The sequence below is a fragment of the Rutidosis leptorrhynchoides genome, chromosome 4 (assembly GCF_046630445.1).
Source record: "Rutidosis leptorrhynchoides isolate AG116_Rl617_1_P2 chromosome 4, CSIRO_AGI_Rlap_v1, whole genome shotgun sequence".
NCBI classification, from domain to species: Eukaryota; Viridiplantae; Streptophyta; class Magnoliopsida; order Asterales; family Asteraceae; genus Rutidosis; species Rutidosis leptorrhynchoides.
In genome coordinates, this window is record NC_092336.1 from 532,706,665 (window position 1) to 532,712,664 (window position 6,000).

Consider the following 6,000-nt stretch of genomic DNA (forward strand, 5'->3'; position numbering starts at 1 on the left):
GGTATTAAAGAATTCTTTCGCTGTGTATTAGCTCATTTTAAGGATATTACTTGGAGTCATTCAAGACATACTTTGAAAGACGTTGCATTCGAGTCGTTGAGTTCATCAAGATTAATATTAAGTCAATTATAGTTGGATGTAATATGAAATGGTATGCATGCCATCAATTTTTGATGTAAAGAAAGTTTGTCTTTTAAAAACGAATGCAATGTTTGTAAAACGTATCATATAGAGGTCAAATACCTAGCGATGTAATCAACTATTGTGAATCATTTATAATGTATATGAACGGGTCCTTTCAAGTACTATTGCCTTTTTTGTTACCTGTTGGCCTTTTATACAGAGGCCGTGACAAGTACAGGACACGTCATCTTCTTCTAGCGCGCCATCATCCAGTTGGTGCCCCTAGCGCACATTTACTTGCACCAATAGTGCAATAGCGTGGAGGACATGCGTGCGTATCATTACACTCCTACATCATTACCATCCAGAACTCTTACACTATCTGGGTCAACATGTGTTGCCAATGAGTCAGCAGAGTCACAACTGCACTTACAGACACCTAACTCTGTCTCAATCGAAGGGCTGACTAAATCACTAGTCTGTCCCCAGAGACCAACAACAGATGCAATTGTTGAGTCAAATTTATATAGTTCTACAGTTGTTAACATAAAATGTTCTCTTGTTTCATTTCTTAGCGGGGTATATGAACAGGCAGAGGGGGAGCAAGAAAAGGATGTTATTTTTTCTACTGATGAGCTCTCTGTTTCTGCTACTGGTGTTGGTGCTACGGATTTGTCTACTAGTGGTGCTGATACTAGTGTTGTTGCTTCTGCTGCTGCTGGCTCTACTGGAGACATTGTGGATGCTGGTTCCATAGATCTTACTGTTAATGAGGAGCTAGCTACTGTTGTTATTTCTGCTGCTCCTCCTACAGTCTCTGGTATTACTACTTCAACCACTGATTCTGAAGTGGTTGATGAGATGATCATGAAACCTCCTCCAGCAATTAAAAAGGTTATTGATAATATTGTTAAGGAGGCTCTTGTTTTTGATGTTGCTGCCACTACCACTGTTATTCCTCCAACTGCTGCTACTACTGAAGTGGTTATTGGTGGTGGCTTGAATGATGATGATAATGCATCATGGTCTTCATTTCTTCAGGATGTTGGCTATGTTCCAAAAGAACCACAGATGGATAATAGTGTTTCTGCTACTGTTATTTCATCTTCTGAGCAGTTATCAGCTGCTGCTACTGGTTCTATGGAACCTACTTTGGATGTTGGTACCTCCATTACTGTCACCACTGATTCTTCTCAGGCTACTGATTCTGCTGAGAAGAAACCATATGTGTGTCAGGTACCAGATCCTGATGAAGTTGTACCTAACTTCATCTACAGAGGAGCCTTTATTGCTCCCAAGATTGCCTTGCTGGTGGATCAGCTGACTATTGATCCTCAAAGTGCTATAATCTCAGCCAGCAAGCTACCAAGGGAATAGCTGGTTGAACTATTGTCTTAGCTTGATCGACCAGCAAGAGAAGAAGTATATGAGAGGCTGGCCACCCTACAAAAAATCAATGAGCAGCCATACTACCATTACTTTGGTATGGCTTCAGCTGCTTCTCCATGGCCTGGTACTTGGAGGCCTGTCAAGTTCATCATAGATCCTGTCACTAAGAAGTGTGTGATGCAGAATGTCCCTGATTCGCCAGTACCTTATGATTCTTCAGCTTCTTCCACATCATCTTCATCTGATGGTGATGCTGATAAAGGTGCTGGTAAGGGCGAGCCAGTCACTCATGATAATGTGACTGATAATGTGACTGGTTCCAAAGACACACTAGCGGATCTCACTGATGATGCTGATAATGATGCTGACAAGGATACCAGTGGTTCTAAACCTTCGGGTGAAGGTAAAAATGATGGTGATCATGGTGATGAGTCAGATTCTGACCTTCCACCTCCACCACCCCACAGAGGTAATCCTATTGTCGCTGCTAGTGATCGACCCTCAACCAGTAGTTTTGATCCTATTGAGGTGGCTGTTATTTCTACACTGGTTGTTTATCGTACAGTAGCTGATGTTATGCGACGTGTATACGAAATAGTTTATATTTTTATTGCGAAATACTATTAAAAACTACACAATTTTTAATTATTTATTTACAGATGGGATATACCTAAACCTTGCTACAACACTATAGGCAGTGTACCTAATCGTAGAGTAGTATATAGTTTTTAGTAAGTCCGGTTCGTTCCACAGGGAGACGGTTACATTATATTTTTATATAACTATATTTGTACAAATATATATAATTATATATAATAATATTTATTATTATAAAAGGGGGTTTACCGTTTAATGACTGGTTTGTCGGTTTTATATCTTAAGTGACAATTAAAACCTAATGCAAAATATAAATGACGATAATTAAAGGTACGATGAAATATAAAATAAAATAATTATGCTTATTTAAACTTCCGTAATCATGATGTTTGACGTTTTGATTTTAATTTATTACCCTGGGTTATTTGTCCTTTGTCCTAGATGTAATTGAAACCTATCTGGTTTTTATCCATAATAGTTCATCAGTCATAATTATAAAATGCTCGGCAAATTTAACCTTATACCCGAAGTCAAATATTCCAACTAATTGGGGATTCGAACTGTAACAAGGTCTTAATACTTTGTTTAATGAATACACCAGGTTATCGACTGTGTGTAATCCAAGGTTTTAATACTTTGTTAACAATTACACCAATTACCCTTGAATGTAATCCACCCCTATTTTAATGAGTCCATTGACTATTAATCCATCCCCGTGTCCGGTCAAATGAACAATAATTCGTATTTATAAATATCCCGCCCATCGTATCCGATTAAGCGTATGTGGTTATATATAGATACGTCAAATTGTAACCTTTATATTAAATTAACGAGGTATTGTTAATTTAATATAAAGCTCATTAATAGCCCATTGTCTAATTTCCACAAGTGTCGTTCTTTTGTCCAAACCCCAATTATGGTCCAAAGCCCAATTACCCCATCTTAATATTTAGCTCAACATTACGATTACTTTGGCTCAAATAAGCATAATAAAAACTTAAGTACGAGACATTAATTTAAAAAGGAGAACATAGCTTACATTGATTATTTATCGCGTAGTGTTACATGGATAGAGCTTCGACTTCAAAACCCGTAAAATAACCTTTGCATAACCCAAAACTAACTAATATAAAACTACACTATATTATATATTATATATATATATATATATATATATATATATATATATATATATATATATATATATATATATATATATATATATATATATATATTATACAGAGGGAGTAAAGAGATTGAATTGGTGTACATAAACTGCAAAATTCGTCGCCTTTTATAGATGTGGCCAGCCTTTCCCTGCCATGCGATCGCATGGGATTAAGGAGGCCAGGCCATGCGATCGCATGGCCAGCCTGTCCAGGACACATTCTTCATTTGAAACGTGGGCGGCTCTTATTTATTTATTATATAATATAATATATATAATTTTATATAATTATATATATATATATATATATATATATATATATATATATATATATTATATTCTTGTGCATAGTTGACTTATAATTTTCGGCCCGTTGCGTCGCGCGTTGATAGCTGGCTCAGGTCCGGGTTCTGAATTTTCGAACGTCCTTTCGTACTATTTAATATCTTGTACTTTGCGTTTCACAATTTGTAATTTGCACAAAAAATTATTTTCCTTAACTCCCAAAATCTGCGCAAGTCTTTTAACTCAATTTTTGGGACGCTTTTGAGTGCACTATGGCTTTAAGGACCCTTTTCCAGTTTTAGGACGCTTTTGAGTGCACTATGGCTTTAAGGACCCTTTCCCAGTTTTAGTGGCACTTTTTCTTCAATTCTTTAATCTTCGTGCTTCGTCTTCGCATTTATTTATTTAAACGATTACAACTTAAAAATAGAATAATTACAACTAAAAACTTTACATATTGGAAGGATATTGCGACTAAATATATGATCATTTGGAGCACTATCAAATATCCCCACACTTGAACATTGCTTGTCCTCAAGCAATACAGAACTTGAAATTAAATCACACGAATCACTTCTTTATTCTTCACACTTTATACATTAGTGATTTTGATACGGCGGTATAAACAATGATAGTAACGAAGTGGTTTACAGTCCCACGTGACTATAAAAATTTAGATCCTTAAGGAAATTGGATCTTTATGAAAACATTTGATCTTTTGAAAATTCATTCTAGCTTTTACCCTAGATAAGTTCTTCGGAATAACCCTTCACCAGTGTTTGCAAATTGTTTTTGTGGGTTTTGTGGGTTTCAGATTTGAAAATTTTAGCTCAAAACTTATGGTTTTGTGTCACCCACTTGCTAACCTTGTATTAGGAAAGCAACACGTCCAGTATACTTGCTCCGTATATTATCATTCGGTAAACTACTGTCCGGTTGTAAAGGAAAGTTATGAACAAGCAACTGTTAAGGCGATGTCTAATGACATGCATTTGTTCATGGTCCACAACATGTCGGATGCAGTTACTATCCTTTGTAGGAGCAATAGTAAAGAACACCCTATGATTTTTCGGTGTGGCACAAGGTCCTGTATTCGACCATGCTATGCAACCACCGTTCTTTCAGTTGACACCCGATTTGGTTCAGGTGACCTAATGAATTTCAGGTGAATTCCTAGGATTTTACGTTCAATGGTAATGAACGCCTTGAAAATGGGTTTTCAGAAAACAAATCGGTTTTAATTTGATCAAAATATTTTCTCGTTCAAGCTCGAGTTTAGATATCATCGAATTCCATGAGTTTGTAATTCTCAATCTTTAAGGTCAATCTCAAAGATTGAGTAATATCAGTCTTAAAAGCTGATTTTTAATCTTTAAGGAGATTATCCTTTTCTGGGGGTCTGATTCATTAGTCTTATCAAGCTAATTTGCACGGCGCCCTCTCCATTTTACGAGATAGATCCTCTCATGGTTAGGATAAGTCTGACCACTTGGCGACCATGTTTGATGTTGAGGTCCGTGGATTTCCTGCTGATTTTAGAGATGACTTTTCTAGATTTTTCGTCAACCTACAGCTGGTCTGGACGACAACTTCTTGACCTAAATCAAGAAGCGCGTGTCTTTTTTGGAAGACTTTACTTCCTTTTAATGATGGAATTGATTCATCTTGTAGATCCATCTTTTCTTTTATCTTTATTATAATATTGCGGGTAAAACAGTCAATTTAGTCCAAAACAAAAGCACCTGCAATAACTTTACAGAAACATGTGATAGATAGTTTTTTAATTGAATAACTTGGTACATTCTCCCCACACTTAGTTTCTTTCTTTGCCTTTTTATTCTCCTTTATTCCATTTTAAATGAATTCAAGTGTTTTAGGGTGTTTCTCAATTTATGTCCTTCCCGAGGTAACGATAATTTCGGTATTAACACCTAGTTTTCATCGTTCATAAATATGTATAAATATGATTTTGAATTCATTTATTTGAAAAAAATTTAAAATTTTCACAAAATTTGGAAAATAAACCAAGTGCAAACCTGAGAGAATTTATAACCCTTCCCCACACTTGAGATCATGCAATGCCCTCATTTGCATGAAATCAGACTATAATTATAAATTTACGAGGGTGATAAGTGTAGAAAAGTGATTAAAAATACCCAGTTTGCAATTACAAAGCTCGTCGAATGATAGATGACGCGCCTCATCGTTCATTCCTTCTTGTTTTATCACACATGTATTTTTTCAAAAACGATTGCTTTTCTGAACTGTTTGCTAATATTTGAAAATGCGTCTTTTACCCTAACTCATCATGCATTTTTATTAACGAGTTATGCACTAACCCGAACCCCTAATTTAACGTTAAGTGGGGTTAGACTTCCCCACACTTAGCTGACGACATGTGAAGTCGGTAGAATAAGTTCCACGAATTAGAATAGTGA